Source organism: Lynx rufus, unplaced genomic scaffold, assembly GCF_022079265.1.
Source record: "Lynx rufus isolate CCGP_SWC_20201006 ecotype Redwood Valley unplaced genomic scaffold, mLynRuf1.p SCAF_16, whole genome shotgun sequence".
In the NCBI taxonomy this organism is placed as follows: Eukaryota; Metazoa; Chordata; class Mammalia; order Carnivora; family Felidae; genus Lynx; species Lynx rufus.
This window is the reverse complement of record NW_025814830.1, coordinates 3,400,588-3,424,053: the sequence shown is the minus strand read 5'-3', so window position 1 is coordinate 3,424,053 and position 23,466 is coordinate 3,400,588. Positions and strand designations below refer to the sequence as shown.

At 48.3% G+C, this 23,466-nt stretch overlaps 1 pseudogene; it reads left to right on the top strand.

The window, feature by feature from the left end:
• The first annotated feature begins 952 nt into the window (after positions 1-952).
• LOC124511699 (arginine esterase-like) lies at positions 953-23,413 on the top strand (annotated as a pseudogene).
• Positions 23,414-23,466: the final 53 nt, after the last annotated feature.

Here is a 23,466-nt window from a genome sequence, read left to right as displayed (position 1 = left end):
CTGGGTCGCCTCCTGACATGCGCTATCCCTTCTGGGTCGGGTTCACTGTTTCTGCCTGTGTCCCCTGGCACAGTGGGGCCCCAGGAGGGGCGCTGTTCTCTGTCTGGTCCCTGCGGGCTTCTCAGGGGCTAGGTTGGTGTTGGGCACGTGATGGATGCTGAGCTGATACGTGCTGCACGGAGAAGGGGGTGGACTGTGGTGTGGACGGAGGTGCGGGTGGTGCCGGATGGGGGGTGGGGTAGGGTAGGGCAGGCGCGGAGGCCCTGGGGGGCGGGGCTACAGCTGGGCCTGGTGAACCCTCCACCCCGGCTCTGAATCTGGTCCCCTCCCCCAGCCCAGGTGGCCAGCAGGCAGGCGTCTTTGCAGTGTTGTGTGCTCTCTTTTGTTGTGTCTCTGGTTGCTTTACGTCACTACTCAGAGTGGTGGTTTGGACCTTCCACTAGGTGTGCTTTGATTTGTTCATTGAAGAAATCCTCTGTCCCGCCAAGCTGTCTCCGTGGACCCCTGGAGACGTTTCTGTCACTCTGTAGCCCGGATTCCTGGAATTCCAAGTGCTCTGACCTCAATACTGCCGAGTTTGAGGGAGGAGGGAAATTCGCGCCCCCCCCCCCCCGACTTCTCCGCCATCTTGACTCCTTTTATTTTAACCATTTTTCCAGGCAGGTGTCCTTACTATCCTCTTACTCCCCGCCACACGGCATGAAGTCTGTCACCCTCTGGGCGAGGTATCTGGCACACAAGTCGTTAGACAGGCTTGAGGTCCACACAGTGGAGATCATTTGGCTTTCTGGCTACGGGCAATGGAGGGACAGGGGTGCGGGCGACATCATCTGGCTCCTCAGCTCCTCCTCCCGAGGACCGAGAGGCGTCAGTTCCCAGCCTCCTCCTCCTTCAGACTCAGGTGTCCTGGATGCAGTCGGCGAGGTCGCCCTGGCATGTATTATTTGGGTCGATGATGCCCCCAGCCCGTGATACGGGTCGGCACAATGCACCATGGGAGAGAGTCGCTGGGGAGGCCGGTGGACTTGCAGTGGACCCATTAAGGTCGGGTCCCTCCGCCCAGAAGCCGAGGAGTCTAGGCTTCGTAAACCGTGGCCATCTGGCTCTTCTCAACGTCTTCCAACTCAGGGTTCGCTGTGGCCCCGGGCTCTTCGTCAGACACCAGGGCTCAGCCAGCTGCCGCGCGGCGGGCGTCCACAAGGGGGCAGGCGTGAGCGGCACGCCCGAGGCCACCAAAGAAGGAGCCGCGCGGTCAGGCTAGCGGCTGCGAGGGACGTCGTGCGCGCACCTCAGCGCGGTTGTGGCCGACGCCTGGAGCCCCCCACTGGTGCTTCCAGTCATTGCCTTTGCGCTGATGATGCTTGTCCAGAGGCACCGGCATGGAGGCGTGCGCCCGCGTGGTTACCCGCACACCGAGTGAGGAGAGAGGACAGAACGATCAACCAGTGGGCGACCTGGAGCCCTCTGACCCTTCGGGAATCTGGAGATCCCATTACCTCTCCCCAGACCCCGGGGCACCATCCGTGACTGCCTCTCAGCTACCTAAAAGTCCCAAGCCGCTCACGATGGCTCGAGCGGCAGTCAGACCCGCCGTTTTCTTCCCCTCTCCGACCAGGAATCCAGAACCCCGTCCGTCACTTCCCACGAGATCCAAGAGGGCAAACCCTCCGGCCCCCCATTCCCTCAGGTCCCCGATCCGAGCGTTTTGGCGTCCTAGCCCTACCGCCTTGGGACGCGGGAGCCTTTTATACCGTAACGGCCGTGGGCCGCAGGCAGCGCCCCTGTGGGCAAATGAGGGAAGTGCACAGTTAGTGCCCGGGTTCATAATAGCTTCCTGATATACTATTTTCTTTTCCTAGGAATAGTTTAAAATTTTTTTAAATGATTTTTTTATTTATTATTTTGTATTTAAAAATTTTAACGTTTATTTATTTTTGAGAGCACGAGCGGGGGAGGGGCAGAGAGAGAGAGGGAGACACAGAATCCAGCTCCGAGCTGTCAGCACAGAGCCCGATGCGGGGCTCGAACCCATGAACCTCCAGATCATGACCTGAGCCGAAGTCGGACGTCTAACCGGCTGAGCCACTCAGGTGCCTCGAGATGATTTGAAACATGTCATTTGCTGTTACTCTTTTTATCCCGTAGATTTGCTATTTATATTTTGTATTTCTTTTCTCATTAGAATAATCAGGTTCATATATAAGTTTACACTGGTAATCTCGTATTTTTTATTAGTATTCTTTAGAAGCTGAAGACCTACAAAATCTTGTCCGCCTGTCCCGCAGGGAGTCGGAGGGGGTGCTCTCTGGCCATTTCAGACTCTGTCCCTCCCTCCCTCCTCTCTGCCTCCATCTCTTCCTCCCCTCCCTCCTCCTCCCTCCTCCTTTCTCTGGGTTCCTCTCTGTCTCTTTTTTTTTCTTTTAATAACTTTATTTTATTTATTTTTTGAGAGAGAGCACAAGTGAGAGAGAGGCAGAGAGAGAGAGAGAGAGAGAGAGAATCCCATGAGGTGCAGAGAGACAGAGAGGGAGAAAGAGAGTTCGGAGCCTGGAGTGGGGCTTGAGCTCACCCAAAGCGGGGCTTGAACTCATGAGCAGTGAGATCATGCCCTTGGCCAAAGTCGGATGCTTAACTGGCTGAGTCACCCAGTTGCCCCTCTGCCTTTCTATGTCTGTTCCTTTCTTTCCTCGGTCTTCCTCCCTCTGCCCAGCTCTGTTTCAGTTAGATCTCTCTCTCTGTCTTTCTGGTTCTGCCTCCTTTCTGACTCTTCCTTTGTCCATCTCTCTCTTTGATTTTCCACCCATGTCTCCACCCCTTTGCATATTAACAGACCTGCCTTACCCACCCCCTCCCTCGTGCCCTGGCACCAACAGGAGAGGCTGACAAAGAGCCCAAGGACTTGGTGGTGATGAGGGGCCAGGCCCCGAGATCCTGATGTTTTGCACACCTGGAAGTCAAAAGGCAGTAATGAGAGAGGCAGAGTTCCGAAGGAAGAAGTTGGGAATCACGGTGGATGGGTCAGAGTGACCAACGTCCAGAAACAGCAGCTGGGCGCTTGCCACTGAAGTCTGGAGCCAGAAACTTGGGACCAACAATCTTGGGTTTGTAACCTGGATTCTGGAGTTTGTAGCATCAAGTCTGGAGTCCAGGGTCTGGGCCTGGGGTCTGAGTGTGGGAAGTGGATTCTGGAATTTGCTATTGGAATCTGAACTCAGAAAAGAGGACAAAGGGGGTGCCTGGCTCTGGCTGGCTCGGTCAGAAGAACATGCGACTCTTGATCTCGGGGTCCTGAGTTCGAGCCTCACAGTAGGCGTAGAGATTACTTAAATAGATAAAACTTTAAAAAAGAAAAGAAAATAGGGCTGTGGGAATGGGCTGTGTTCTCCAGAGGCTAAGGTCTGAGTCTTGGGCCTGAAATCTGTATTCCAGAGTAGTGGTTCTCAAAGTGTAGTTAGTGGAACCTTGAAGGGGTTCCTGAGACTGTTATGGGGGGTCTTGTGAGGTCAAAAACTAGTTTCCTGTTAATCCTAATGCACTATTTACCTTTCTCGCTCTGACTTTCATGAGTGTATAGTGAAATTTTCTGGAGCCTACATGACAAGTGATAGCACAGCAAATTAAATGCAGAAGCAGATAGGAGAATCAACCCAGCTGTCTTCTGTTGCCACATTTTAAAGAAACTTGCAAAAATGTAAAAACGTTGTTATCTTCTCAATAGTTTTTTTGTCTCAGAATATAGAGTTATTTTTCATTAAGATACATTATTTATATTGACATATATTTGTTATTGTTTTATTTTTTAATTTTTATTAAAAAATTTTTTAATGTTTATTTATTTTTGAGACAGAGAGAGACAGAGCATGAATGCGGAGAGGGGCAGAGAGAGAGGGAGACACAGAATCCGAAGCAGGCTCCGGGCTCTGAGCTGTCAGCACAGAGCCCGACATGGGGCTTGAACTCACGGACCGTGAGATCATGACCTGAGCGGAAGTCAGATGCTTAACCCACTGAGCCACCCAGGCGCCCCTGTTATTTTTTTAAATTTTTTTTTTTCAACGTTTATTTTATTTTTGGGACAGAGAGAGACAGAGCATGAACTGGGGAGGGGCAGAGAGAGAGGGAGACACAGCATCGGAAACAGGCTCCAGGCTCTGAGCCATCAGCCCAGAGCCCGACGCGGGGCTCGACCTCACGGACCGCAAGATCGTGACCTGGCTGAAGTCGGACGCTTAACCGACTGCGCCACCCAGGCGCCCCTGAAAAAATTTTTCTAAATGAATAAATATTTTAAAGATGTCTCCATTTTAATTCCTAATATGATAAATATTGGTACATACAATCCACATAAACAAAAATTTTAAGTGTGTTAAGGTGTTCTAAGATGAGCATGTTTGCAAACCTCACCTGAAGCCTAGAGTGTGAGAGTTCTAGACCCACAGGTTGGATTCTGGAGTCCAGAATCTGGGATTCGGAGTTAAGCTGTGAGGCTTGGCTTCAGTGCTGTGGGGCTGGATTCTGGAACACAGATCTGACATGCTGGGTCTGTGCTTTGAGGCTTGCTGTGTGCCTGGAGTTCTGGAATCTGGCCTCAAAGGGTCTGGAATCTGGAGTCTGTGGTCTGGTCTGAATTCTGTTATCTCTAGCTGAGTGTATCTATTCTGGGTTCTGCTTTCTAGAGCCTGTGATCAGAAGCCTGGTGTCTGCAGTCCCAAGGCAGAATTGTGAGGCCTGGAGTCAGAGATCTGAGTCTGTAATCATGGGGTCTGGAATCTAAAGTCTGGAATTCTGAGCTTGGGACGTGGAAGACTAAAAAGTCATGCTTGGATTCTTCTCTCCCTCTCCCTCTGCCCTTCCTTCTCATGTGCACATGCTCCCTCTCTCAAAATAAACAAACATTAAAATAAAATTAAAAAAAAATACAGAAATAAAAGAGCAAACAACTATAATAGAATTCTTTTTAATCATAAAAATAGTAAAACAAATGTATCCAATAAATGGGAAAACATACATCAGGTCGCTACATGAAACACAAAATTTGAATGGATTACAATCATTAAAGATATTTAAATAAGAATCTGAAAAATGTTGTGACGAAACTCTCAAGCAACAGATAATTCTTGCTTATACAAGTTCTTCTAGAAAGAAGGAGAAAGGCAGGAAGCTGCAATTTATTTTTGAAGTTCGATTTATTATTTTTTTTTAATTATTTTTTTTTTCAACGTTTATTTATTTTTGGGACAGAGAGAGACAGAGCATGAACGGAGGAGGGGCAGAGAGAGAGGGAGACACAGAATCGGAAACAGGCTCCAGGCTCTGAGCCATCAGCCCAGAGCCCGACGCGGGGCTCGAACTCACGGACTGCGAGATCGTGACCTGGCTGAAGTCGGACGCTTAACCGACTGTGCCACCCAGGCGCCCCTCGATTTATTTTTTGAAGTCTGGATAATGATAGAATATGACAACTATAGACTGGTTTCAATTTGCATATAGATGAGAAAAAAAATTAAATATAAGCTAACCAAATCCAACCGTGTGTCTTAAAATGATACATCCTGGGGCGCGTGGGTGGCTCAGTTGGTTAAGTGCCCAACTTCTGCTCAGGTCATGATCTCGAGGTTTGTGGGTTCGAGCCCCACATCGAGCTCTCTGCTCCCAGCACAGAGCCTGCTTAGGATCCTCTGACCCCCTTCTCTCTGTCCCTCCCCTGCTAGTTCTGTCTCTTCCTCTCTCTCTCAAAATGAATGAATAAGCTTAAAAAAATAAATAAAAAACAAAATGATACATTCTGATCAAGTAGAGCTTGAACTTGCGAACCGTGAGATCATGACCTGAGCTGAAATCATGAGCTGAAATCACGAGTCTGATGCTTAACCGACTAGCCACCCAGGCGCACTGTTTCTGCCTTTTAAAATTAATGTTCTTGTGTCTTTGTCTTTATTATTTGCCTTTCATTAATCTTTTTAAGAGAGCTAATATTTGGTTGAGAGAATTATCTCAACATTTTTGCTGTTGTTCTCCGTATCCTCCTTGATTTCCACCCCTCTTTCGATTATTTGCTAACCTATTGGTTCTTTGAGTTTTTTCTATGCTGTCTTATGAACACTCAGCTCATTTCTTTTTTTTTTTTTAATTTTTTTAAGGTTTATTTATTTTTGAGACAGAGAGAGACAGAGCATGAATGCGGGAAGGGGCAGAGAGAGAGGGAGACACAGAATCTGAAGCAGGCTCCAGGCTCTGAGCTGTCAGCACAGAGCCCGACGCGGGGCTCGAACTCACGGACTGTGAGATCATGACCTGAGCCGAAGTCGGACGCTTAACCGACTGAGCCACCCAGGCGCCCCTCAGCTCATTTCTTTTAAGACTTCCTTCTAATTGTTACTTCCACTGTTTCCCACAAATTTTTACCTATTTTATTGTCATTCGTTTCTAGGAATTTCAAAATTCCTTTTCTGATTTATGTTTAACGGAATAGTTAATAAATAATATGCTTACCTGTTTCCAGAATGTGAGATTTTTTTTTTTTAAACCTAATATAAGGGATTGCCAGCAAACCTGCCTGACCTTTGCCCTGGAGAGAGATATTCTTTTTATCATCCTGGACCACAAACAGACTTGCTCTGGAGGAACATTATTTGCTATTCTGACAGCAAACAAATCTGTTGTAAGGGAGACCTTATCTTCATTATCTAGGACAATAAGACAACCTGCTCTCAAGGAGATACTATCACACAAGCCTGCCTCTATCCAAACATCCTTGAAAAGAGTCCAGAAAAAAAAAAAAGCGTGAATACCTTTGCCAAGAAGATGTGCAAACACCTGAAAGGCCCTGGAAGGCCCACAGAGAATTGTCTGTCAACACTGGTCAGCCTCAGGACAACCACAACATTCCATTGTTAAACACTGTCTACCACTCGCTGGTTCCCCCTGCCTAACCTGGTTCTCCCATCTCCCATCTAGTTCCTGAACATGTCGGAGATTGGTCTGGCCATATGCAAACACAGACACTTGAACTGAGATGCTTTCCCCAACACTGTGCTTTTTGTAGCATACTGTCAAATTGAGGATGAGGGCAAGGCTCAGAATCCTGAGGTGGTGTGGTTAGAGATCAAAAATCTTGGGTTTGAGTGGGGAAGGAACCCAGACTCCTGGGTTCTTTTTTTTGTTTTGTTTTAATGTGTTTTTTTTTTTTTTTTGAGACAGAGAGAGACAGAACATGAGCAGGGGAGGGGCAGAGAGAGAGGGAGACATAGAATCCGAAGCAGGCTCCAAGCTCCGAGCTGTCAGCACAGAGCCAGACGCGGGGCTCGAACTCACAGACTGTGAGATCATGACCTGAGCCGAAGTCGGACGCTCAACCGACTGAGCCACCCAGGCACCCCTCTTTTTTTTTTTTTTAAATTTTTATGTTTATTTATTTTTGAGAGAGCGATAGAGTGTGAGTGGGAAGAGCAGAGAGAGAGGGAGACACAGAATCGGAAGCAGGCTCCGGGCTCTGAGCTGTCAGCCCGACGCGGGGCTCAAACCCATGAACTGTGAGATCATGACCGCAACCAAAGTCGGACGCTCAACCAACTGAGCTACCCAGGCACCCCCAGATTCCTGGGTTCTGATGGAGGATGAGGCTGGAGGTCAAGGTCCTGGGTGAAGAGGAGTGTGGGTTCCCTAATCTTAGGTCCCCGAGGGATGAGTGAGGAGACTGGGAAGGGCCCATCCCCTGAGGTTCTCATGTGGGAATGGCCTAGGGGGTCTCAGAATCCTGTATCCTGAGGAAGGAAAGGCTGGAACTTGGCAGTTGAGCTCCAGGTGTGTGTGGCTTAAGACTTGTTGGTCCCAGGAGGCTGGAACCATTGGCTCCAGGGTCAGGAGGAAAGGTAATGGGATATCCAGATTCCCAAAGGGTCAAGGGAATAAGAGTTGCCCATTCTTTGATCTTCCCATCTACTCCTCATTCCACTTGCAAACACTCACCCCCTTGCATGAGCAGACCCATGAGGGTCCACTTGGTTGAGTACAATCTGTGTGTGCGAGGTGTCCCAGCACAACTGTGGTCGGTATCCCACATCCTCCAGCAAATCCATTACAAGGGAGGGCGTAGCCACCGCCAAAATGTCATGCTGCTACCACTAGCCTGTGCACTTCTCCAGTCATGTGCCCAGCACTGTGCACTACTCACATCCACCCCTTTGTGTGCATGGGACCTTAGGGAGCTGAGGGTTGCCACGTGCTTTAGATTTGGGCCGTTCAGGATGTCTCAAGGACTTCTGGACAGAGTGGGCAAGGGCCTGATCTTATGAGTTTGCTCCAAGTCTATGTCCTCCCCGGTGAGTCTCCCAAATATGCTACATTGTGCCAACATCAGCATTATCTCAGCCACATCTTGTGCCTATCCAGGGCACCTGATGGACACCACAGTGTGTGCACGTGTGGAAGGTGGAGGCACGGATTCTTGTGAAGTCAGAGAAGAGTGGATCATGGTGGGAGGGGAAGAGGAATATGGGAGGTTTTAAGAGTTGGAATGCAATTGGGTTTGCCTGCATTGGGCAGAGAAAATGCTAGGTGTAGGTTTGGAGATAGAATATGACAATCACTTAGAACAGAGGGTGGGGCTGGAGTTGAGTTAGACATGGGGATAAGATTGTGCTTGGGTTGGGTTTGGGATTGAGAATATGACAATCACTTAGAACAGAGGGTGGGGCTGGAGTTGAGTTAGACATGGGGATAAGATTGTGCTTGGGTTGGGTTTGGGATTGACAGAGTCGGGGTAGTTTAGGAGTAGCATGAGTTGGACTGCGATCGGAAGTGGGTTTGGTTTGCAGATAGATGGAAAATACGTGCACACTGAATTGGGAATGTAGATAGGTTTGGTTTGGGATATGAAAAGCATGGAGCTAGGTATGGGGTTGTGTTGACTGTGACAATGGATAAGGGTTGGGTTTGGTTTTAAATGAGTGCAGATGTGGGGGTTGGCTTGGGTTAGGTTTAGTTGGGTTGGAGATGTCAGGTGCAGTTGGATTGGATAGTGTTAGGTTTGGGCTGGGGTTGGGTAGGCTGTGACTGGATCAGATGGTGTTAAATTGGATTGGGCTGAGTTGGGTTAGTTTAAGTTCGGTTGAGTTGAGTTGAGTTGAGTTGAGTTAGGCTGAGGGTTGTGTTGAGTTAGGTTGAACTGGGTCAGGCTAAGTTTGTTTGGGTTTTGGTTAGGTCAGGCTTTGATTGGGGTTGTGAACAGGGATTAGGATGGTTTAGAGGTCTTTGGATGCAGTGGGTTCTCATGCAAGCTGAGGCAAACTTCCCTTCACAGGAGAGTCTCAGGGAATCCTTGATTCTCTTCACAGGAGAGTCTCAGGGAATCCTTGATTCTCTTCACAGGAGAGTCTCAGGGAATCTCTGTGTGGGAGAGGTCAGTCCACTGGCTTAGTATACATCTTAACTTAGACCTCATGGTCTTAAATTGTGTTTATTTGAGTTCAGTTATTTGAGCTCATTATACTGGAGTTTCTCTAGTTTCTCACCTAGGAAAGGGGGAAGATTTTATAAAATTCTTTTTATTTATTTATTTATTTATTTATTTATATTAAAAAAGTTTTTTAATGTTTATTTATTTATTTTTTTTTGAGAGAGATTGGCAGAGTGTGAGCAGGGGAGGGGCAGAGAGAGCAAGGAAGACACAGAATCTGAAGCAGGCTCCAGGCTCCGAACTGTCAGCACAGAGCCTGACGCGGGGCTCGAACCCACGAACCATGAGATCATGACCTGAGCTGAAGTTGGGTGCTCAACCAACTGAGCCACCCAGGCGCCCCATAAAATTCTTTTTTTTAATGCTTATTTATTTGAGAGAGAGAGAGAGAGAGAGGTTGAGAATCCCAAGCAGGCTTCATCTTGTCAGGAGAGCCCAAAGGGGGCTTGATCTCATGAATCATGTGATCATGACCTGAGCTTAAATTAAGAGTCTGACACTTAACCAGCTGAGCCACCCAGGTGGCTCATTTTTACCAAATTCTTGAGACACAGTTAGAGGTGGACTTATGTTAACTGCTGTGGTTACTGAATATTTGAAATAACCTACTTCTTGGAAATAAATGGAATCTTATAGGGCTAATAGTGGATGCTGCAAGGGTCTCATTCCTGATTCACTTCTGAAACTCAAAAAATAATTTCCAATGCCACTGAATCTTGAATTGTCTGAGTCTGGTTCGTGAGATCTAAATAGCTTCATTGGGGAGGGGGAATTGGATTTTGTGTGAGGATGTTTTTGATTTGGAAAGGGCACATCAACAGGAATCATTCCTGGAGCGTTGAGTGCATACATCTGGAGAATGAGGACTGGGGGGGGGGGTCACTGTAATCTCACATTATTTGAAGGACGTTGGATTTTGAAATGCTAAAGAACTAAATGAAATAGTTTTGGTGGATTCCTGGACTGTCATGGGTTAGGAGGTGCTAGGCATGTGGCTCTCTGGGACTACAACAGGATTTTATTATGGGAGGAACAAGAGATTTGGGGAACTAGATTCTGGGTGTAAGAGTGCCAGAATCAGGGAGTTCTGAATGCCAGAGCTTTGGTATCAGGAACTTGAGAAGTTAAAGTGCTGACAGCTTGGCTCATAGTTGTGCAGGGATTTGGGAGTCTCCTAGCCCAGTGGTGCTGGCATTTCAGAACACAACACACTAGGTCTTGGGGTGCGAAGGACTTACTTGGAGTTTAGGCATTTGAAGCTTTGTATTGAGAATCAGCGATTATCCTACCCTCTTTTCCTGTTTATGCTGGGCCTCTCCTCTCGGGCTCTGTCCCCTATATCAAGGCTCATGAGCTCTCCCCCATCTGCCCTCATTCCCTGGGAATGCATCCAGGGTGATCTACTAGTGACAGAACAACTTTCACAGCTCTGGGATTGGGAGGAGGTTGTTCAGTCTCCGGCAGCAAAGGCATGGTCTTGGCCAGCATCTGGGTACCAGGGGGGCAGAAGTGGAGCCTCCAGTGGATGAAGGCTTTAAAAGCCTCCTCAGGGAGACTCCTCAGCTCCAAGCTCACCACCTGCCTGCCTCTGGACACTTCTGTCACCATGTGGTTCCTGGTTCTGTGCCTTGCCCTGTCCTTGGTTAAGATTGGTGAGACAGAGGGGTGGGGGATGCAGAAAGGGGAGTGCGCTGTGACTTTCATGCTGCTCTCACGTCCCCAATAAGCACTTTCCCTCCCATCCAGCACCCCAGCCTATGCCACTCCAACCCACAGTCCACCCCAGACTAGGTTACCAGTCTCTCTTATATCTCTCCTAGCCCCTCCTCGTTGTCATGTTCCCCAGCAGAGGACTGTGTGTCTCTCCATGTCTCTGTCCATCTCTGGGTCCCTCTGCCGTATCCCCGCCACTGTATGTCTCACCCTCCACCTCTGTCTCTGGGTCTCTGCCTCACTCCCTCTCCATCACTGCCGAGCACCCCCCAGGATGGGACTGAGGGAGACCCTGGAGAAAAGGAAGTGATTGTCATGACATGTCTCTGTGTGAGGGGGTCTTCTCACGTGCTCAGTCTCTCCCTCCAGGACAGTGATCCACTCTAGGGGGACACAGGGAAGGGCTGGTTTCAGCCGGAGCGTAGTGTGAGCCCTGGAGGAAGGAGGAGGTGGGGGGAGGAGGAGGAAAAGGAAGAGGAGGAGGAAGTATAGGAAGAGGGGGATGAAAAGGAAAAGGAGGGGGAGAAAAAGGAGATGTAGGAGGAGGGGGGAGGAGAAAGAGGAGGAAGGGGAAGGAGTGGGAGGAGGGGAGAGGGAGGGAGGGGGATGCTGACTTTGGGGTTGGGACCAGGCCACCTTCTTCTGGGGACCCCACCCCACAGCCCCAGCTGCACCTGAGCAGGTCCCAGGCCCCTCCCCCGCCCTTCCTGTCCTCCCTCCCTGTTCTCTTTCTTGCTGCCTCCCCACCCCCACCGCCTGTATTCCTCACTATCTTCCTTTGCTTCTTTGTCTTTCTGTCACTTCGCCTGCTGCTCCTTCTCCTTCCCTGTCTGTTCCTTCACTCCTGTTTCTTCCCTGGGACCCTTTCTCAGGGTTGCTGCCTTTTCTTTTCCTCTCCTGTCTCCTTTGTGCTCCTTCTGGCTCACTGTTCTTCCCTCTGCCTCATTCCCGCTTCTGTGTCAAGCTCTCTCTTTTTCTAAATTTTTTTTTTCAACGTTTATTTATTTTTGGGACAGAGAGAGACAGAGCATGAATGGGGGAGGGGCAGAGAGAGAGGGAGACACAGAATCGGAAACAGGCTCCAGGCTCTGAGCCATCAGCCCAGAGCCTGACGCGGGGCTCGAACTCACGGACCGCGAGATCGTGACCTGGCTGAAGTCGGACGCTTAACCGACTGCGCCACCCAGGCGCCCCAAGCTCTCTCTTTTTCACTGCTTCTCTTTGTCTCTGGATCTGCCCTTCATGCTGTTACAACCTTCTGTTTTCTCAAGGTCTCTATTTCTCCATGACTCTAAAGCTTTCTTGCACACGGCCTCTCTCCATGTTTACTCCTTGTTTCTTTCTCTCTCTGGGACCCTTCCCCATGCTCCCTGGCCCCATCTCCCTTTTCCCCTCCTCTCTCCTCATCCCCTGGGCCCCCTCTCTCCCCAGTCATTACCAGCTCTGGCTGGGTCGCCACAACCTGTTCAAAAGGTAAGACACAGGCCAGCTCGTCCGGGTCCGTAACAGCTCCCTACTTGCACTCTGCAACTTGAGCCATGTGAACCACATCCTCAGCCTAGGGGATGGTCGAAGTCACGACCTCATGCTGCTCTGCCTGGCAGAGCCCGCCCAGATAACAGAAGCTGAGAGGGTCCTGGACCTGCCCACCCAGGAACCCTAAGTGGGGGGGGGGGGGCACCTGCTATGCCTATGGCTGGGGCAGCATCGAACCAGATGAGTGTATGCCGGGGCCAGACCCTGCAGCCTGGAGCCCAGACCCTTGAGTGTAGGGAGGAAGGGACTAGGGACAACCGGACTCTGGCCACAGCCCTTTTTCTCTCTGGCATGTAGTTATACACTCAAGGAATCTCCAGTGTGTGGACCTCAAACTCCTATCCAATGATGTATGTGACGAACTTTACCTTCGGAAGGTGACAGACTTCATGCTGTGTGTTGGGTTCTTGGAAGGTAAAAAGAACACCTGCCTGGTGAGCCAGCCTTTCACTTCAAGGTTTTGAGGTGAAAGAAGGGAGGTGACCACGGTTCAGGGCTGGAACCTGAAAGCTAATCCATCCCCTTCCTTGTGACTTATGCAATATGCCATGTTGACCTTATTCCTCTCTTGATCACCTCCCTTCCATGACTCCTCAGGGGGGGAGTGTCTGGTCAGAGAAAGCTTCCTGAAGAGGTGACATCTGAGATGACCCCTGCTGGTAGGGGTCCTGTAGTATGGTCCTACTCTTCCTTCCTGCTGACCCATCTGTTGGGACTGTCCTTCTGGACTCTGAAGTCCCACCTCTAGTAGCCAGGACTCGAGTCATTGTCCTCTGTGTTGGAATTCCCACCTGCCTTCTGAGAAAGGACTCAGGCAATTGTTTCTTTCCCCATTGCTGGGAGTCGCTGTGTGTAATATGCAAACCCAGGTTTGAAAGCTTGGGTTCCCCAGGCAGAAATTAGGCTGACCTCTGTCACTCTCTGTCTTTCCCTCTTTTACTTTCAGGGTGATTCAGGGGGTCCCCTGGTATGTAATGGCATGTTTCAAGGTATCACATCATGGGGCAGTAAGCCATGTGCCAGATGTAAAAAGCCCACCTTGTACAGCAAGCTGATGCCTCATCTGAAGTAGATCAAGGATGCTACGAGGACCAACACCCGAATGTTCTTTTCCAACCCTCTACCCCTAAAAAAATTGAGTATACATCAATTTCTGGCATCATCTGGTCTTTTCTGGACACAGGGCACCTGGAAGTTCAGGACCCACCTGGCAGAAGCTAGAACTTTCCCAGTCCCCCTGACTTGTGTCCTGAGGTGTGAAGTCAAGGACTAGGAGGGGAAGGAAGGGACAGAGACAGATGTAGTCCAGGGATTGTCAAGTGGGGGCAGTTTTGCACCCACCTGCCCAGAAATGTTGGCAATGTCTGAAGACATCTCCCATAGGTTCTGCAAGGACACACACAAGGAGATGGATGTCTGCGTTCTCCGTGGTGACGCTGAGATGGAAGAGGGCTGTGTGTCCGCCTTGAGAGAGAGACAGTGACACGTGGTAGATGCTGTCCATGGAGCAAGAAACAGAAGGTGGAAGCACAGCGCACCAGATACACATCATGGATGAGCTTAGAGCAAACAACCCACTTTGTCCTGGGGGCCCTGGGAAACCCTAGAGATATCGTGACTAGAGGAGAGGTAGGGTCAGCATTGTTTCTTGTTTATGTTTTTTAAATGTTTATTTTTGAGAGAGAGAAAGAGAGAGAGAGCAAGCAGGGGAGATGCGGGGGCGGGGCGGGGGGACAGAGGATCCAAAGTAGGCTCCATGCTGACAGCAGACAGCCCCATATGGGGTTCAAACTCACAAACTGTGAGATCATGACCTGAGCCAAAGTTGGATGCTCAACCAACTGAGCCACCTGGGCACCCAGTAGGGGCAGCATTGTGTTGTGAGGGGACAGACTAGGGGAAGAGGCTGGAGTCCCTGGAAGCTGCCTTACTATGGGGAGTCTGCTGGGGGTCCCCCAAAACACCCTCAGATTTAATGATTTGCTAGAGGATTCAGGAACTCAGAAAGGCTGTTATACTGTGGTTTATATGGTTTATTACAGTGACAGGACACACATTAAAATCAGCCAAGGAGGCAGGTATATTGATTGAAGTGTGGAGAAACCAGGGACTGACCTGCAGTTCTCTCTCCCGGTGGAGTCATATGGGCAGCACTTGATTCTCCCCAGAAACAATGTGGGACAAGTATTTCTCACCCAAAGTATTTCTCACCCAAGCCTTGGTGTCCAGAGTTTAGAGTGGAGGTCAGTAGAATTGGAGTGCTTGCACAACTGACCTTAACTACTCAGTATTTCTCACCCAAGCCTTGGTGTCCAGAGTTTAGAGTGGAGGTCAGTAGAATTGGAGTGCTTGCACAACTGACCTTAACTACTCAGTATTTCTCACCCAAGCCTTGGTGTCCAGAGTTTAGAGTGGAGGTCAGTAGAATTGGAGTGCTTGCACAACTGACCTTAACTACTCAGTCACCAGTCTTTCCAGAGGTCCAACTGATACAGCGTGGCCCAGGCCCCAGGTGTACAAAAACATTTATGTTCACCATAAATCACATTTGTTAGCACAAACTCTCTGGCATGACTCAAGACGCCAGGTATGCTAAGGCACTCTTCCCAGGCAGGATATTCCAAGACATCAGGTATTACCTCCCAGAAGCCACTCAAGGGCCAGTCCTTTCTTTGGACTATGCGTGGTTTGAGCACCACAGGCCTGCTAAATTAATGTAGTAGTTGTAAAAAGTAAAAACAATTACAGATGAGTAGCGGAGTGGAATACAGCTGAAGAACACAATAATGACTTATCAGACCGGAAGGAAAGAGAAAGAAAAATTTTAAAGAAATGCTAAAAGAAATGGAGGCTGGAGGTACAGATGCTGACATTAAGGTCTCAGAAAGAGAAAAAAAATAGCAAAAGGAAAAATGTGGCAAAATGTGGGAGATAGGGCTTATAGAATTTAAAATGGTGGAAAGAGGGGCGCCTGGCTGGCCTCAAAACTCTAAACCTGGCTATCCTGGGTGTTTTGCCTTTCCATATAAAGTTTAACATTTTTTTTAACGTTTATTTATTTTTGAGAGAGAGACAGAGCGTGAGTGGGGTCGGGGCAGAGAGAGAGGGAGACACAGAACCGGAAGCAGGCTCCAGGCTCCGAGCTGTCAGCACAGAGCCCGGCGCGGGCCTCGAACTCACAAACCATGAGATCACGATCTGAGCTGAAGTCGGCCGCTTAACTGACTGAACCACCCCTTTCCATATAAAGTTTAAAATCAGTTTGTCATTATCCACAAAGTCACCTTCTGGGATGTTGATTGGGATTTCACTGACTCTGGAAATCAAGTTGGGAAAAACGGACATCTTAAAATATTGAATGTCTCTATCTGTGAACATGGAATATCTCTCCAGTTATTTAGACCTTCTTTGGTTTCTTTCATCAAAGTGTGGTAGTTGCCTTATGTGGACCTTACACACATTTTGTTAGATTTGTTCCTAAGATCCCCATTTTTGTGAGTGCTAATGTAAATGGGATTGTGTTTTTAATCCCAAATTCCAAATGTTCATTGCTGGTATATAAAAAGACAATTAACTCCTATATTTTATCCTTGCATCTTGCCACTGCAAAAATTAATAAAAGGATATTTACAATAGTGTCTGGGTCCAGAAAGTGGAGCTCTTATGCTCTACCATTTGTCAGTTGCAGATCCCAACAAAAAGAGATATTCCTTGCACTTTAAGTAGGAAGAAGCCTATACTTTAATGGCACAGTAGGAGAAAGAAATATTTTCGCCTTTCCAGGCAACAGTCCCACCAGTGAGAGACTGTCACAACTCAGCCAATGAAAAGCCACTACACTCCAAACTCCCAGTCACTCCAACGGGCTTTTTGCTTATAACAGACCCTCTCACTCTTTCATTTCCTCTATAAAAGACTGTTTCCCTTTCGTTCTCTGGATTTGCATATGGTTGTGCCATAGCTCTCTTATCTTGAATTGTTCTCTGCTGCTCTTGAATAAACCCATCTTGCTGGTAACATGACTGACAGTTTTATTTTTAGGGTTAACACAGCCTTATTATCATTGCTTATCAATTCCAGGAGTTTTTGTAAAAAAAAAATTTTTTTTGTGACTTTACAAAGACAGTTATGTCATCTAGGAGCAAAGATCATCTTATTTTTTTCTTTTCTAATTTGTATACCTTTAGTTTAGTTTAGTGGGGTTTTTGTTTTTGTTTTGTTTTTTTTTTGTTTTTGTTTTCATTTTTTTGGTCTCATTGCATTAGCTAAGACTTCCGATATAATGCTGAATAAGAGTAGTTGAAAAAGACACCCTTTCCTTGTTTCCACTCATAGGGGGAAAGCATCTAGTCTCTCACTATTAACCAGTGTGATCCGTGAGATTTTTGTTCTTTATCGAGTTGAGGGAGTCAACCATCTCTAGGCTTATGCTGCAGACATAGTATTTTGTACCATAACTGAGGAAACCGAGCTTAGAAATCCACAATCTTACCAGTGGGCTGGAAGGAAATCTTCTCAATCTTTGCTCAGGAGAGAGATATTATCTTTATTAATCTGGGCTATAAACAGATATGCCCTGGAGACATATTTATTGTTTGGACAGCAAATAAATCTTTGTGAGGGTGGGGCATTATATTTATTAGCTAGGACAATAAACAGATTTTTCTGGAGAGAAGTTTTTATTGTCCTGGAGAGTAAACAAACTGCTCTGAGGGAAATAACCATTTAAGACTGCTTGCTACACCAACATCCTATCCAAGCAAAATATGTTAATTCCATTGCTCACAAGACATGCAGAAGCATGAGGGTCCATGAAGAATTCTACCCCAGCACTGTTCACAGCACACCCTCCATCATTACTTCAGGATAACCTCGTCCATTCTTCCATATGTCTTACTTACCACATCCATGTTTCCCCAAGCTGCCCAGACAGAATGTGGTCATTTGACCTGTATGTGCAAATCCTGCCTAATGTATATGTCTGTGTGTATGGCTGTGATCTTAGGAATATATCTGTGGACACTGAAGCCATGACACATATACATACACACACACACACACACACACACGCATGCACACACAAGTCTATAGCAAATGAGGTCAGAGGAGGTGGGGGTAAATTCTGGAAAAATAAGCAGCAGTTGTAAAACCTAAAGAAAGAATATTGCTTAAAACAACCCAGGGGCTTCTGGAGAAGTTGCAGGAAAAGCATACGTGAATAATATGTAGGTAGAGCAGGGCACAGGGAAGTGGTAACAGTAGAGGGGAAGTTTCCTGTCCTCAGGGATTTTCCACTTACTTGCCCAGAAACCCAGTAAGGTGACAAGTTCCTGGAAGGTGAGGAGGGTGAGCTCCACTCCCAGCCCTGGCAAGTGACCCTCAGTGTGTGGACATTTAACTGGGTTGCTTCCCTCCTCTCCCCACACAATAGGCTACATGGGGCCCACTGACAAAGGCTGTGACAATGCAGGGCTTATGGTCCTGATGAGGCATGACTGAATAACTCAGAACAACAGGATTCTGGATCCGGGGATGGAGAGGTCTGGGAGTTGGCTCCTGGATGTTGTGAGAAGTAGTCTAGAGACCTGGACTCCAGGGTTGGGGAAAAGGATACGGGACATTTCCCAACTCCCATACTATGTGGAAGGATGTACTGGAGTTAGGAGGCTGGACTGTGTGTGCCTCGGGACTCCAAGGAACCTGAGACACAGGGCTTGGACCCTGGCTCTAGGATGTTACCAGTGGATAACTGGAACTCTAGCACCCCACAGTGTTGAGAGAGCCCAGCTTGCTAGCACTTCAGTCTTTCTGTGTACCCTGCACTCTCCTTGTGCATAGCCCCTGCCTACACAGCCCCACATGGGTGCTTGTGGTGAGCACACTCTGTGTAAACACAATACCCAAGAGATACTGTGGGCTGTTTCATACATCATCCAGCAAGAGTTGTGGGACACAAGGTTGCCACCATGACACCATGTTGCTGCAACTGGCCCCACCTGTGCCGCCTCACCCACCACTTGCACTGCCCATGGTGCGGCCCATGCTTTCCCCTTCGTGGGTGGGGCCCACATGGCATCTGGCTGAATCCTGGTGTCTGACAAGGAGCCCAAGATCACAGGGAGCCATGGTGGAAAGGAGTATGAGAGAGGCTGGATGTCAGCTGTCCAAGAATCTTAGACTTCAAGGCTTCACTGTAGAAGGGCCATTGGCTAGAACTTGGATTGGGTTGAAATGAGTTGAGTTGGAGTTGTATGGGGTTGGGCTGGATTGAGTTGCATTGGGTCAGGTGAGATTTTGGTTGGGGTTGTGGATGAGGGTTAGGATGGGGATGGGCTGCTGGATCCAGAAGGTCCTCTCTCCACAGGGTGACTTGGGAGAACCCCTGATCTACACGTGAGGGATCAGGCCTTTGGCTGGCTATCTTCATCTTCTGTAGTCTTGATGGTCTTAAAATGGGTTTATCTCTGCCCACTTTTTTTGTTGCTCTTGATTCCAGTATTTTTAAATTTTTTTTAACGTTTATTCATTTTTAACACAGAGAGAGACAGAGCATGAATGGGGGAAGGTCGGAGAGAGAGGGAGGCACAGAATCTGAAACAGGCTCCAGGCTCTGAGCTGTCAGCACGGAGCTTGACGCGGGGCTCGAACTCACGGACCGCGAGATCATGACCTGAGCCGAAGTCGGACGCCCAACTGCCTGAGCCACCCAGGCGCCCCTGATTCCAGTATATTTAACATACAGTGTTGTATTAGTTTCAGATGTTCAACGCACACTTTTTTTAAAAAAAAGATTTTTAAAGTTCATTTATTTTGAGAGAGAGAGAGAAAGAGCACACAGGGGAGGGGCAGAGAGAGAGAGGGAGAGAGAGAATCCCTCTGTGCTTTCAGTGTGAAGCCAGATGTGGGGCTCGAACTTGTGAATCGTGAGATCGTGACCTGAGCCAAAACCAAGAGTTCGACACTTAACTGACTGAGCCACCCACGTGCCCCTAATTTATTTTTTTAAGGAAGAGATTTTATTATATTTTTTAAAAAGTAACACTGCCCCAATGTGGCCTCAAAACTCACCTGCACCACTACTCTGAGATCAAGAATCTCATGCTCTACTGACTGATCCAGGAGGGCACCCCTCAGCGCCCACTTATTTTTTATTCATTATCTTGACAGTTTCTCTGGTTGCTTAACTAAGAAAGGAGGAAGATTTTCTATCAAGTTTTTAACACGTATCTTAGGTTGGACCTCATGAGTTGGTTTGGTTTTCCTGAACAGCCTTGGCCATCAAAATTGTGGAAACCTAGAGAACCTTCCTATTTTACCTCTGAGACGCTCCAAAGACTAACCTTGAGGTGCATAAATCTAGCTCCTGAGACCTACATAGTCTATTGCAGGGGGTGCTGGATTTTGCATGAGAATAGTCTTGATTTGGGTAGCCAAGTGAACCAGGATCCCTAGGCCTTTAAGTGCTTTGCCGCCTTTTCCATACTTGCCCTGAGACCACCCTTAAGAGAATCCCAAGTCCCTCCATTACCTCAGTCCATGACTTCCATTGTCTTCAGAAACAAAAGGCCATCCTCACTCCATCCCAAGATGACTGTCGCTCACCTCTCTCCTCCTGAGTGCAGTCCACCTTGACCCCAGCCCTGTCCTTGGGACTCCTACTCCCTCTTAGAATACCAGCAGCTCATAGGAGACACTCCCAGCCTTGACCCTCACTCTCTCTATTATGCCGTGACCCGGGAATACCCAATTCTCTCAGCCCTCAGCCAAGCTGACTGTTTCCAACCTCAGTCCTGGAACCCTGCTCCCAAACACCCTAAGCCCATCCAAGATGCTCTTCTCAGCCCACCAAAACTATCACCTAAGTCAGTGATCTTCTACAACCTCCAAAGCTCACTCCAGGCCTTATAAGTTTCTCCAGCATGGGACTCACTAAAACTTTCCTCTCTCAGCCTCTCACACTCTGGGCCCCTTATCCTGGGTTTCTGGAAACTCTTAATACTCCAGACCCCACAGCCTCCCATCCCCTAGTGTGAGACCTCAAATCACCCAACCCTTAGACCACTCGCCTTCTTGTCTACTGCCTGATCCTTGTGGTTGGCTCTGCTCTCAACATAGTCTTCCCACCCAGGACATGCCACTAACCCACAATACCAGGGATAGTTCTAGAATTCCAGACGCTTCCCAACAACCCTCACACATTTCCCCAGAACCCCCTCTGCTCCTCTGCCCCTATGACCTGAGCCAAAATCGAGTGGGATGCTCAACCAACTGAGCCACCCAGGGGCCCATGAGATTCTTGATCAGAAGCAATGTTGTGTGGGATACCATGGCAGTGGGTAAGGCTTTCTGTAAGTTCATAGACGGCTCTTTTGGCAGAGTCATTGTATGTAGTGATGGGAACTCCATAACCAGAGTAAATGACTCTTCCAGTAAGAAGAAAACACTTGCCCTTTTATGATGAGAGTGGCCTAATGTCATCAACCTGCCAACAGGAGGCTGGGTGGTCACCCCTAAAAGTGGTGCCTTATGTGTTGGTTTTTGTTGCTGGCAGATTTAACCCTCAACAGTGACTGAGTGAGGAAACCTTTGGATCTCTTGGTTCACACAGACCGAATGACAGTGCAGCTTGTATGGCTGACTGGACCTGTCGCTGAGCCTTCATTTGTTCTGAGGTCCACTGCCAGCTAATGGCTTTTCTGTTCACCCGTTAAATGGACCAGAGTAGCAATCCTAGATAAAGAATATGTTACCACGTGGGGGCACCTGGATGGCTTTGTCAGTTGAGCATCCAACTCTTGATTTTGGCTCAGGTCATGATCTCACGGTTCGTGGGATGGAGCCCCTCATCAGGCTCTGCGGTGACGGTGTGGAACCTGCTTGAGAGTCTCTCTCCCTCTCTCTCTGCCCATCCCCCCATGAGTGGCCAAATTACAATGCCAAATGAAATCAGCCATCTGGGTGATTGTTGCTAAAAGGAAGGCATGATTGGGAAGGAAGAACATCCTGAAGTCAGAAAGGCTGCATATGGGGAAACCCTGACTAAAGGGAGGATAATGTGGAGAGGGTCCAAATAGAGATGTGGTGTGAGTTACAGCCTCGGGCATGGAGAAGATCCAGGGAGCAAGTGTGATATGGCCTGTGTTTTCAAGGCTGTGAAGCACCTGGGGTCTGTCCTCATGCCTCAGGGAACAGTATACTCGCCCCAGATAGAGAACCTGGAAGCAAGAGCTCTTTGCAGGATGGGGAGGGACATGAGATGTGAAAGGAATTTTCTCAAGCAGCAGGTGGAATGAATTTGTGTCTGGAGGGATCCATCTGGGAGAAGGGTCCAGCTTCTCCACAGCTTACAACTCTCCCCCAGAATTCAGCTCAGTCCTGGTCTGTCCTCCACCATGTTGCTTCATGCAGCAGGTTCCCTATCTACCCCAGCTCCATCTGACCAGGTGGTGCCTCAGTGCCTAGCTGTTTGTCAAGAACTCTGAAGAGTGTGTGATTTTATTGACTTGCAAACAAACATTAGCTGGCCAGTTTCATGAGTCCTGGCAGAACACGCCAGATCCTGGGTCAGAGGCAGGATTTTACTCTTCATGGCGCACCAGGTAGCATGAGTTTTATATTCGCCTCAGTTTGCCTTGTCCCCCAAGTCCCATGGGGGTGATCGGAGGAGCATAGGTGGATTCTGTGCACACAGTGGTTTGTGCCACAGCCAAGGAAGGACTGGAGCTTACAAACTTTTTTTTTTTAATTTTGAGATAGACCAGAGACAGCGCTAGTGGAAGAGGGGCAGAGAGAGAGGGAGACAGAGAATCCCAAGCAGGTTCTGCACTGTCAGTGCGGCCCGACGCAGGGCTCAAACTCATGAAACCATGAGATCATGATCTGAGCTGAAACCAAGAGTTGGAAGCTTAACTGACTGAGCCACCCAGATGCCTTTGGAGCTTAGGAATCCTTAATCTTAATGATAAGGGGTCTGCAGGCAAACCTGCCCAGAATTTGTCCCTGATGGAGATATTATCTTTATAATTCTGGGCCATATGCAAACATGCTTGGAGGGACATACTTTGTTCAATGTCCTTGGCCGTAAACAGATATTATCTTGGTTATCATGGACAGTAAACAAACCTTCTCTGAGGGAGATACTATCTTGAAAGGCTGCATGATGGACAAACAAACTTGATAGACAGTCTAGAGTATAAAATGTATTTATTCCTTTGCTCTGAAGACATGTGACATACCACTGGAGAATTTCTCCCAACATGAGCCAATTCTCACCCTGTACCTTTCCCTGTAAGACAACATCACTCTGTTTTCCTCAAGCACTTCATCCACTACATCTGCTGCCGTGTGGTCACCAGAGTTCCAGATCCAGATCCCAACAACAGGGGGATTAGCGTGGTCATTGGATCTGTAGGATCTATGTCAAATCCTGCCCCAGTGTTGGCACCTGTGTGTGTGTGTGTGTGTGTGTATCTATATGTGGCAAGAGTGCAAAGCCCTACCTGTCTCCTACTTGCCTGCAATTGTGAACCTTGTCATCATATGTGAAACCCAATGAGAGACCTTGAATACCAAGCATCTGGCTTGGGAGGCTGATGTAGATATGGGTAAATATGTTCGGTCCTGGCTGCCTGTATCTCCGGCTATGTCTCTTACGTCTTCAATGCCCAGCCCTGTGTCCAGGTGATGCCCTGGGGTCTGATTCACTAAGGCCACATCTGAATGCTTGGCCTCTGTGTTTGTGCCTGCAACTTTGAATCACC